Genomic DNA, 13,409 nt, shown 5'->3' on the forward strand with positions numbered 1-13,409 from the left:
AAATTGCATGGACACCTAACTCCAGAAAAATGGTTCACACTGAGAATTACTAGCAGAGATATGTGCCTATCTGCATGAGAGAGGAGAAGGGCTCAGCAAGTACCCACATTGGCTAGCTTAGGCGGCTTCCTTCATAGCAGGCTGATTTTTGTGAATCGCACTCTAAGGTGATTCTCTCTTCCCATTCATTGTATCAGAAGCCTATGGATATTCCTGTACAGCTTTCTGGAGCCAGGAACAAGCCTCCCAGCCCAGATCAACAACTTGGGCTCGCAGGGTTCACACTAGTACTCTAAAAATAGCTGTGTAGACAGTGCTTTGGAATTGTGGCTTGGACTGGAGGTTGATCTCTGAGGCCTGGGGAGGGGGTGGGCTTCAGAGTCCAAGCTCCAGCCCGAGCCACAACTAGTGTGAACCCTGCTAGCCTGAGTCTGTCAACTCAGGCTGGGAGGCTTGTTTCCATGGGCTTCAGAACACTGTGTAGACATACCCTACATGCCAAACTCAGGCTTTGTGAATCACAGTGATTTTTCTAGGCATCTAAAAGTTAGGCGCTATGACACTCAGCGTCATCACACCAAACTCCTTTGGTGCATCCAAGTCATAGCTTATAAAAGTGTAACTCTAAAGATATATTGTGCATTACTAATCCTAAACTAGCTCCTAAGTGACTAGGGTAGATAATGTCTATAAAATAAATATTTCTGAAGCTGTTGTAGTTTTTCCTACTTGGTAGGAACATCCATGATCCTGTTGTCTTCTTGCTCTTCCCCATCACTCCCTGTTTTTTTGTTATGTTTTTATCTCCATTTTCTTCACTCAAATTGTCATTTCTTTGGGGCAGGCCTTTCTGTTTTCTTAAGGGTCATGTAGTGTACACAATATATCTGTAGTATATGGTGCTGTGCAAGTACTATATAAAAAAAAAAACACTGCTGGAATATAAGGGACAATTTTACTAGCAAAATTAATAAATAAATTGCAAGAGAGAAACTGGTAATGATGCTTCAGTAGTTTGATCAGTCAACCAAAGCACAAATCTTCAACAACTGAAATGGACTGGTTATCAAAGACTACCATCTCACTCAGGACACTGTGATTTCTCTTTATTGTTGGAAAATTGATTTTCCACAGCCTCCTCTGAGCTCCACAGTCATCCATAATTAGCTGTGTTGTACCTGTTGGGGGCTGGATTTCAGTTGGAAATACATGATGCTCTCTGTTAACCCTTTGTTGAGTATCCGAGTAAATACAGGGTGCCTGTTTTCCACCTGCTTTCTTACAGAGATGTGGGGGAGACTCATTGTCTAGAGAGAGATTGTGGCTTTACATAACTTCCAGGCAGCTTTTGCTAGTTTAGTGACACACTGAGAAAAACTCTCCTGCTATGGTTTGCTCCATATTGCTGCCCTAACAAAACGGGGGGTGAGGGGGGGGGTAAACTTGCCATATTGGTTGTTTGGGATGCTGAATGTCCAAATATGTGACTTGAAACTGGACTCAACATGTCATCTGGCCACCACATGGTTATCCAGTATCTTTATTCTGATTAGCATGCTGTCTGAGAGATCCTAGTCACCTTCTTTAATGATGGATTTGCATACAAATGGAATATGAATCAAGGGTCTCATCATCTCCCTACACCGTACTAATCTATAAGCAATTTGGCTGAATAATGGTATAAATTGGAAAAACAGAGCTGATAGGCTGATCGAATGTCTGAATATTCTAGCCATTCACCCAAATAAAGCTTGAGACTGAGGGGGTCTGTAGTGAGGAAAAATGATAAGAACAACAAATCCCATTTTTTGGCACAGTCAATTTGGTATATACAGTATGTTTCCTTTTCTTGTCTAAATTTTATAATATACATACATGCATGGGCCTCCTGGTGTATGCTTTTAATTAAATGGCTATTATAATAAGATTATTTTCCTCTGAAAAGATGTCTGTCTCTGTGAGATTTAATGACAATTTATTATTTCCATCATAACTAAACAATGCTCTAGACTGAAAACAGGTACTTTTGATATCGCCATGGGTTTCATATATGATACTGAATTACCTTCTTGGAAGTTATACATATGCATAAACCCTGCACAAATACCAGTATGGAATAATGACACAGGTTTCCTCTCTATTCTTGATTTTATGTGTATAATATTAGCATCAATATGAATATAATTCTGAGTGCCTTTTGAGAAACAGAAGGAAGGTCTGAGAGTTGGGCCAAATTCTGGGGTGAATTATTCATTGACAGTGACATTTGCAAATCATATACTCTAATGTGAAACATACAGCAAGTAAATAAATTATTCCTTTTAGATATATTAAATTCCTTATATGGAATAGATACTACATTCTCCGATTAAAAAAAAAAAGTAGATCAGAAATAGGAACAGACTGTTTGCAATTTTCTGAGATCATCAGAAACTGCTGAGCCAATTGGTTATTTCTACCCACTTGCTTATTTCTCAATTAATGCTCCTGTAACATAAAGAGTAAACAAGGGTTGCTCTGCTTGTTGCTTAATTATCCATAACAAAACTTTGTGAAATGTGGTACCTCAGCAATTGAAGGTACCACAGTTGTATGCAAGTGCCTGCCAATAACAATATATGAAAAACTTCATAGGCCTGCCAAGACTGCTTCTCAGTGAAGCTGAGGCTTCTCCAAGTTATATGAACCATTTCCTGCATATGGGTTCCACTTTTTCCTTCAACACAGCTCGAAAAAGAGATTTATCATACCCGGCTATCTTCGCTTCAGTCTGCAGTCTTGGGCTTGCTTCTGGGAAAGCTTGAATAATTCACTCTGTGTGCCGTCGGTTAAGGATGTTTCAGAACCATTTTTTTTTCTTTTATCACAACTCTATGTTGCAGCCAAGTGCTGCAGTTCTACAACATATTATAATCTATATAACACTGATTTCCCACAAGCTGCATGAGATGACAGGAAACTTTCGCATACTGTCTTGTATACTTAGGGATAGATTGTGGCTTGGTCTGCCAGGACATGTACATATAAGGGAGTCAGGCACAATAAGAACTCCCCTTAAGCACCAATGCAAGCTAGTTAGATCATGGGTCCAGCTGCACAGGAAAAAGTGAAGCTACTCGCCTGTTGACTCCCTCCTCAGAGTCGGTGGCCATGGATGGGAATGCGTGGAGCCATGGCTCCACTCTGTTGCTCACTAACCAGAGTAGCCGAACCAGCACAGAGCAGGGGGTAATTTGATCCCAATATAGGCCAGCAGTAAATTACTAGCACTTGGGAGCAAGGGGGAAACAGAGAGGAAAGTGTGCCTCAGAGAATTATCCCTGAGTGACTGTGCTTCCTAGGGCTATTCCTGAGTTGGGGCCACTTATGCACCACCCCTTGCTCAGGGGAATGTCTAAAGCTAAAATCTAGCTCTTACAGAACACCTATTATGGGCAAGCTTTTCAAAACTGCATGCAAAATTGGCCAATTTGCATACATAAACATGCATATGATTTTTGTGAGTGTATTTGTGCATGTACAGCTCTGAAAATGTTGCTCTGTATGTTATGTATATATGGTTTATTTGTGAAGATAAGTACATAGAGATCATTCCTCTGTAAATATACAGTTAGAGATGTGTATTTATATACAAATACTTTAAATCCTCATTGGCTGTAAATATTTCCTCCCGCAGTTATGTTTTTCAGAAAATCTTTTTTATTCTAAACAGACATTCACCATGCAACAAAAGCAACAGTAACTTTAATTCCAACTTGGCATAGAAATGTTCACTGTTTTCTTAGATTAAACTCCTTTCTCCAGCTGTGTCTATTTTAAGGGCCTGATCAACTCCACAGTTGGCTCTCATGCTTCCTTAGGGTAATGAAAACTTGTGGAGAACACAATGAAAAAAGAGCAGAGACCATAGTCTTTTTCCAGAGTCCAAGAGCCTCCCAAAATTCAAGATTAAATTAGCTCACAGTATTTCTCATTAGCTCCTAAATGTCTAGAGTGGATAATGTCTATAAATAAATATTTCTGACGCTATTGTGATTTTTCCTAGTTACGAGGCCCTTGGGTGAAAATTTGATCATAGTCCCAATTCAGCAAGGTACTTAAACACATGCCTAACTTTAAGACTGGGTGTAGTCCAGTTGTAATCAATGGGACTATGCACCATTTTAAAGTGAGGCACATACTTCAATAGCTTGTTGAATCCGGGCCTATGTACAGATCACAATGACTGAAACTGAGATTCAGTCCATGTTACATGCAATAACTAATAATACTTGCTGAGAAGAACCACGGCCCATCTCGTAGCAAGTCAGAAAAGAATGATTACAAATCACATTGAAGCTTTCTAATCAAACAATGCCCCTTTGTAATTCTGTTTTCAATATGTTACGCGTGTGGCTTCCAAATACCTTATACTTTATTATTTGTTCATTGATAGCATTTGTTGAGTGCCATTAGTGCATGTGGAGCAATACAGTACATACAGGGAGACACAGAGTGTGCCCAATCTATTTTAAACACCAGCCGAACAAAAAAAGCTGTCTAAATGCAGTTCAGCCTTAATTGACAGAATATATGGGCAGTAGGATATGAGATGAGAGGTACTTGTTTTAAAACTATTTATTTTGGGAGACTGTGAAAAGCAGGTTTCTCAAGCCTTATCTACTAATGTATAGTAGAGTAGCAGGTGATAATGAGTGATATTTCTACAGGTGGTAATAGAGCACATGGTAATTCAAAAGGGAGCTTGGAAAACAATACTTTAGTGAGCTTCAGTTTCATCCTTCATAATAGGCTAGCCTGCTAAACAGTTTGAAGTCAGGATTAGATTCAGTCATTAGGTTCAGCTGGTGGAAGTAGATTGTGGGCCTTTTCATCACAGATCTACACTGTGACATTTGCACCTGTGCAAAGCAATTACAAATTGGCTGTAAAAAGCTACCATTCTGCTTTGGTGGAATTTTACGCCTACTTCACAATTCTTTTGCACAAATGTAAGTGACTACACATGGTGCAAGGCTGTGACAAAATCAGGCTGCCCATCTGTGTGGTGTGTTATATTTTAGACATCAAGAGAATGAATTTTGTCAGTCTTAGCCAATATTTGCTTGCTTTATCCATCTCTCTAGCTGTTTATCCAAAATATGTGGGTGGCACCAAGCCCTATAAAACGATAGATGAGACAGACAAAATAGTTTTTGTCTTGGGCTTTTTGTTTGTTTGTTAGTTTTGGTCAGCCATAATAAATGGGGGTATGTGCGAGAGGGTACAATTTGGTTTGGAAGAATAGTCAGTAGAAAAGAGAAAATGGAAGAAAAAAATCTGTTTCTGATTAAGCTAAGTAGATATCTTTCTGTAATCTACATGAGAATAGACGGAGAACATTCATTTAGATTAGGGACATTTTAGCATTGCAGCTGGTTGTCATTTCACAAATTTTGAGTTTTTGACAACATTTTGAAATGAAAATTTGGTTTTGACCAATATCTCCCTCCTTCTCTCTTCATCCCTCTCCAAAATGAACATTTTTACAGAAGCTTTTATCAAAAATGTTTGCATTTTTCAACAAGCTATAAAGTTCATCAACACCTTTTATAATCTAAATTTTTGACATTTCAAAATATTGACATTTTTCCATTTATTAACGTGTTGCCTTTTTCTTGCCGTCCACCTCACTACTTCATCATTGCAACATTTTACCTATTGGGAAAGCAGATTAGCAGCTTTCTCTCCAGTGTGGTTCCAGGCACTGCTGTGTAGGGTGACCAGATGTCCTGATTTTATAGGGACAGTCCTGATTTTTGGGTCTTTTTTTTAAATATAGGCTCCTATTACCCCCCCGTCCCAATTTTTCACACTTGCTGTCTGGTTACCCTACTGCTGTGTATGGTGCCATTTGGTTAGCACAGTCCTTCCTGCAGACTAATATTACCACTCTCTGAGGTTTGATGCACTCCACTATATATATATATATTTAATAAATGGAGATATCCTATCTCCTAGAACTGGAAGGGACCTTGAAAGGTCATCGAGTCCAGCCCCCTGCCTTCACTAGCAGGACCAAGTACTGATTTTGCCCCAGATCCCTAAGTGGCCCCCTCAAGGATTGAACTCACAACCCTGGGTTTAGCAGGCCAATGCTCAAACCACTGAGCTATCCCTCCCCCTTGATATTTGTACATCAAGCAAGTCCACAAGTCATTCATTAATTTTATTATGCAAGTTAACACTGTACATTTTAGTGCTGATGTAATGGGCTTACTACTGACTCAGTTGGAACCATCACACCCTGTGCTTATCCTCAAGGAAAGCTATAAACTACTGCAGGGGTAGGCAACCTATGGCATGCGTGCCGAAGGCGGCACGCGAGCTGATTTTCAGTGGCACTCACACTGCCCGGGTCCTGGCCACTGGTCCGGGGGCTCTGCATTTTAATTTAATTTTAAATGAAGTTTCTTAAACATTTTAAAAACCTTATTTACTTTACAAACAACAATAGTTTAGTTATATATTATAGATTTATAGAAAGAGATCTTCTAAAAATGTTAAAATGTATTATTGGCACCCGAAACCTTAAATTAGAGTGAATAAATGAAGACTTGGCACACCACTTCTGAAAGGTTGCCGACCCCTGAACTACTGTCTATTTATAAACACTTTAAAAAGAAATTTGCCTAGAGAAAGCCAGGAATCTTACCCCTCACCATAAGATTGTTCTTTCATACGAGACATCACCTCATCTGTGTGCAGATAAACCTTAGAAAAGCTGTTCTTGAGAGATCACCTATCTCTGCCTCCCGACACCTACCATACACTGCCTGACCTTGCCCTTAGCTTGTGACCTCCACTCACCATTGTTGTCCACAGGATCATCACTCCCTTCCATCCATGCCGGGGGACGGCTGGTAAAGGCCTAGACAAAGCAGCACATATAATTTTGGATACGATGGCAGCCTGTACTGTCAGCACCTCCAAAGAGGGAGTGTTTTGGGGTGGCAAGCTGGCGCTTCCATGAAGCTGGCAGGAAGTGGAGACCCATAGGTCTGCTCCCAGATGACAGCAAGGGTGAGTCATAGCCTTGAGGTTCAGTGAGGAGGTCTCAGGCCTAAAATTCTCCAGCTGAAATTGGTCTTTTGTATTATATGGATTCAAAACAGATCATGACCTGGCATTCCTGATTCAAATATCCCTGAATACAGAAGTATTCAAATCTAGAGTTATGGCTCATCTCTACTGGAAACTAACTAGCATTTTGACCTAAAGCTTGAATGTAGCAACCATGAAAATACATCACTTTAAGTATTATGTTAACATGATTCTATTCTATTTTCAGTCTAATCTCCATCTATTTTACTATATATAATAAAATAATAATTAGTTACAGCTCTTCATATGTTGAGTCTTTCATCCAAAGATCCTAAAGCAGTTGACAGACTTTGCAAACTATGTGAATATCCTACCATCCTTATTCAGGCATATCTCCACAGGATGCAATGGGAATTTACCTTAGTAAGGACTGAATAACTACTTTCTACATAGCCCTGTAGATTCAGGGATCAGAGAACCCAGCACTGAATTCAGCCATCTTTTGGATAGATGGCAGACGCCTTTAAGCAGCTCACAAACATGCCATGCAACAAATGAGTCAAAATGAAGTATATGATGTTTGTCTCAAATTCTGGGGGGTTTATGCAGGCAAAATATATTGCTCAATTTGAATTTAGTAGAACAATCCACTTGCAGATGTGGCTTGAGATTTTCAATGACCACAGGTGGTCAGCATTTTAGTTAACATGTACTCTAAAAGAAAGCACCTCCAACAGTCCAGTCCCCCCTCAGGCCACGTTGGGAAATGACTCATTTCTGATTCAGAAGGAAGACTCCTACAAACTGTATCACCAATGCCACTTCCTATAGCACTTACATTTTGCTTGGTAGCAATCCGCCAAATCCAAAACAGTTTGGAAACCAGGAATAGAAGCTGAGATATACTGTGTCGTATATCTTATTAATCCAGTCTTCTACCTCTCTCTGGCATCTGATAATTATTCAACTAGTATAATGAAGAAGCATTACAATCATGATATCTACTCAAACTGCAGGCAATATTGCTTCAGAAATTCTCTGTAATGGCATGTGTTATGCAGGATTTCAGACTAGATGATCATGATGGTCTCTTTTAGTCCTAACAACTGTGAATGTATAAATAATTGGTTGTTATCTTTCACTTAACAATGCCCTCAAACCATTGCTTTCAATTTGATAAAGAGAGATTGCTCCTTGAACTTGGTTTTTAGAGATTCTGTAAAGGAGGTAAAATTAATCTACAGTTTTTATAGACAAAAGTTGCCTCTAATTCTTGATTAGCTGATTTGAGGAATGGTTTAATTACATTGTTTACTTGTACTGACCTAATCTAATACAAATATTCTACTGGATTGCATTAACTTCATACAAACGTGACCTTGTAATGTTAGACAGCTACAAATGTTCTAAATCCCAGCTAGAATGGAAATATATGCAATTATATGAAGTTCCACATGTCATAAAAAGAGAAGTGCTTAAAAGCATATAGTATTATTAGGCTGGATTTCCCAGAAGAAGAAAGACTACTCTGAACACAAAATCCCTTTATTTTTATCCCTTTAAATCCATCTTTGTGTTACAAATTTCCTGATTTTCAAAAAAAACCTTTTCCATGTTGGAGCTGTGCAGTCTGTTATAAATATTTCAGTTAGTACAACTGCATATAGTCCCTGGCTGATACAGTCACTACTAACTCAAGTTCAGACCTTTAGACAATGTAAGATACGATGTACCGCCAGTATTTTCATGTGTAGTGGGACTCTCATTAAGGGTGTGCCTCTTTCTCTGGGGCAGGGTAATTTGCAGGAATATTCAGCAATATTAAAAATTTCATAAAACTGTTGCAGTGTGTAAGAGACCATGGAAATAGCATGAATAAGAATCAGATACTTTCAGTCATATCCCCATATCGCTGGTAAGTTTGGGTAGGGTTCAAAATCTCTCCAGACCATTAAAAATCAGATCTCCTAAATATCCAAATTAGACACCATACCCTCATCTTTACAATTCTCAGTGTCTAGGTACAGTCATTTCACAAGAATACTAATAGAGATTTGTTGTCTTCTTCACCTGTGTTCTGTCATGAAGGTTCTTCTATTACCATAAACCTCACTGTGTACATTTATCTGAAATAGACAAGGAAGTTCCATGTCATCATTTTCACCTGCAGATTGGTGGTCCCATTATAGTACTATCCCTACCTGAAACAAACAAAAATGTACCTTAAACCTCAATAAAATGTTTATTTGTATGCTTGGTCAAATTCAATTTGCCTGGCATTTGAAAATCTACATCTGTTCTGTATACAATTTGTATTGCCATTTGTTACACAGATGTGTAACAAGACAAATACCTGTCCAGGCTTACATGTGATTCAGAAATGCATATGTTGATCAGACTGGTGGAAAGAGGTTAAGGAAAAGACAATAAATCAGCCTACAAATAGTTTCACTTGGAAAGGTCTCGGAGACCAGGGTTATTTTTATCTTAGGATGCTTTTAATTTGAATCAAAAATGCTTTACCACATGTTCAGCCAGAAGTTCAAAAGGATTGGTAACAAACATTTAATCTTTTTTATTCTGGGATTGGCACTAAGCCTTCATCAAAAAGCGTATGCAGTCAAACAGCTTATCTCCACTGAGCTGTTTCCCTTAATGTGTTCCTAATTATAATCCTATATATTGCTCACTGTGGCCGATTGAACAATATGGCAGTAATTTCTTTATAGGCCTCACTGTTCTTTGAACTATGAGTACAGAGGACTAGAACGGAACCAGATCAATGGGATTTGAGTGCTGGCAAATCAAGCCAGATGCAATCTCTGGAGAATACATTTCCAGCTGTTCTCCAGAAAGGAACTTGAGCAGCCAGCTGGGAACTTTGCTACCCCTTACAAAATATACCTAAGTAGCACTATGAAAGGTGTAACCATTGTTATCTCTGTTGGATTCTGTTTCTATGGAAGTTGTCCTATACCGCACAGAATGGGGCAAAAGTTCACAGCAGGGCAGGTGGGTAGAAACAAGGCCAAGTTTATAGGTATTTTTCTACCACTAGAATTTGTTAACCCTACTGAGAAGTTGCCAAGGATTATTTAAGATCAGTTTCATGCAAATGTTTCCATAAACTGAATACCGTATTTTAAAGGTGAATGGGGAAAAATTGAGATATCACTATTTCTTTGCTCTTTTTTTACTGTAAAGAAAGTCTGAGGGATTCATGTTTTTTTTGTTTTTAATTCTTTTAAAATTAGGAATTCAGGTGCTCTCTACCTTCTTTTTCCTGAATGAATAAATGGTTAAATGGACAGAGACGATTACGACAGGACAGATATCAAGCAAGTGACATTGGTTATGGTAATTGACATGATATTTATTCACGGTTTAAAGCACTGTGTTTTTCATTTGTTTGTTAACACATATTTAACACAAATTCCATATAAATATTCAAGATAACTTTGCTAAAGATCCAGTATCCTGCCCTTTGAATAAAAGTTCCTTTGAAGATCACTTTCATGACATTTGTACAGTTTGTGTAAGATGATGTTTTGCAAACCTTACCACAGATACACTTAAGATGAAATTACCCCAAGCATGGATGGCCCATTTTGCATCACTTAAGCCTCAAAATAGGGGTGCACAGAGCAGCAAGATGACTGAAGCATCAATGTGTTCCCAGCTTGCTGCATGGTGAGGGGCCCAACACAAGCTTTAAGAAAGCCAGGGAAAGAGGTGAGCACTGCATTAGATGGCTCTAGCAACCCCCAAATCCCATGTAGGAATTTCAGAGTGGCAGTGACCACTGTTCTAACCCAGAGGCTGAAATAGCAGCCCTGGAGAGGATGCCCTGCAGACCTGTAAGTTGTCTGCATCTGAGGGGTTGGAAGGAATGACATCTCACAATCCACATGCTCCAATACTAAGGTTCTTTACAAAAAATAAAATTCGTGGGCTTTGGCAGTTATTTGGGGGTGGGGAGTTGAATCTGCAAAGTGTATAGGGGTCATGCAGAGGTTCTAGAAGTGGAACAGCTGCAGGGGGGGTGCCTGCAGAGATTTGTCCATCATGGAAAGAGCATCGGTGTTGGTCCTGCATCAACAACCACAGAAGCAGTGTGTTGTATTTAATTTAGATTGCATAAAGGGTCCAAAGGTGTTAACATGACCCTAAATCTGTCCAACATTAAACAGTTTTAAATAAGAATTGGGATTTGATCTACAGAGACCTCAGCCTGCTTAGTTCCATGGCAGACACATTAAGAAATTCATGCTAACATTTCGAGATTTATTGGTTAGGTGCACAAGAGGAAAGGAACTAAAAGATATTCTAAAGCACTTTAAAATTGAAATTGGATGGTTACATAGAACAAACTTAACCAAAACCTATCAACATCCCCTTTTAAAGGATATCCTCTAGTGCCTGTTATTTTGTGGGACAATCTTTTTGGTGGGAAGGAAAAGGTTAGTTTTGTTGCTCAGCTCTGCGATGCTAAGAATGGTCACTTTTCCTGCTTTTGACAAAGAGATAGATATGAGGGGGAAGACAGATAAGGTAGTAAAGATGGGGAAAATATAGCTTTTGATGCTCTAGGTGGCAGGTCAGTCAGACAGATGCTTTGGGTTGGCAGGTTAGCTACGACCACTGTTGTCCTGGGCTATGGCTCCTCTGCTGGTCTGGGACATCATGTAGGTGGTCTGATGCAGAGCTGTCTGTCTGTCTCTTCTCATTATGTTGGTGCCATGTAGTACATTACAAGGTCACGTTTGTATGAAGTTAATGCCATGTAGTACAGTTGACTTCAGGATCAGATGAAAACCAGAGAGACAGACAGACAGGACAGGTCAAGAGGAAAAACAGTGGTGCAGAAAGAAAAACACAAGGGAAATGGAGACACAGAGCAGGATCTTACATGTCTCTGGCTGGAGTCTGCGCTGATGTGGTGGTGATGGCCAGGTCTCCTTGCTGATGGGCTGAGGTCTGGACTTCACAATGCTGCAATGAATTATTCTACACCACTAGACAATATTTAGTTTTAGATTTCACTTCCCATAAGATCACTGAAGGTTCAGCTTTTGGTGGTAAGGTTAGTGGGCAGACTTAGCTGACAAAATCAGGCACTCGCCAACCCACACTGCCTAGTTTGAGTGGCGGAACAGGCTGTTGATAGACTCCCTCACTTCATGGGAATCTCCCTCAGAGATCTCCAGGAAACTCTTGTGAAGATATTGGGCAATCCACTGCCGCAGGTTCCTCGGCAGAGTTGCTTTGTTTCTAGCCCCATTAACGGTAACTTTCCCGTGCCACTGTGTTGTCATGGGGGGTGGGATCATTGCTGCACACAGGTGAGCTGCATAAGGGCCAGGGCAGAAGCTGCAGGCTTGGAGAAGACCCTCCCTTGATTCCCTGCTCACCCTCAGCAACTCAAATTGATATGCAAATTAGACACAATCAATTTAGGTTTGAATAAAGCCTGAGCTTTACAAACATTGAATCTATCTCCCCATGTAAGTATTCTCACACTTCTTATCAACCTGTCTGTACTGGACCATCTTGATTATCACTTCAAACGTTTTTTTTTTCTTTTTTTTTTCTCTTACTTAATTGGCCTCTCAGAGTTGGTAAGACAACTCCCACCTGTTCATGCTCTCTGTATGTGTGTGTATATATATATCCTCAATAAATGTTCCATTCTATGCATCCGAAGAAGTGGGATGTAGCCCACGAAAGCTTATGCTCAAATAAATTTGTTAGTCTCTAAAGTGCCGCAAGTACTCCTGTTCTTTCTGCGGATACAGACTAACACGGCTGCTACTCTGAAATCTCAGCAGTGAGATATCTTCCATAATGATCGCATCCTGTGGAAAGTGTGGGGACAGGAATGATTATCAGGTCCACCCTACAGAGCTGGCTCTCCGCAAGAACCACGTGCCCAGTGTACAGCAGTATCTGGGAAGAGTGATTTACCCTCCCGCTGCGGCTACTCACTATTTGGGGGATCTTGTGGCTCATGTGTACCTGCCTGGGGTCGGCCAGTTAGTGACAGGTGTGTGAATACTGGCTGTGTTTTAAAGCACTGAGTTAGTGTTGTCTGTGTTGCAAACAATACTGCTTCTCTAAAATGTTGCATTTAAACTTCACAGAGATGACCTTGGGAGCACAGCCCTCCTCTTTGTTATCGGTGGTGGAACAGCTGCGCAGAATTAGAAAGCGGCTAAGAAGAACTAAGGAGGACTTTCTCCGTGAGGTTATGATGCACTCCGCTGCCGAGAAACAGGAATTGAAGGAGTGGTGGGACAGTGAGAAGAGGGAATGAAAGGAGAACGCAG

The sequence above is a fragment of the Malaclemys terrapin genome, chromosome 1 (assembly GCF_027887155.1).
Source record: "Malaclemys terrapin pileata isolate rMalTer1 chromosome 1, rMalTer1.hap1, whole genome shotgun sequence".
NCBI lineage: Eukaryota > Metazoa > Chordata > Testudines > Emydidae > Malaclemys > Malaclemys terrapin.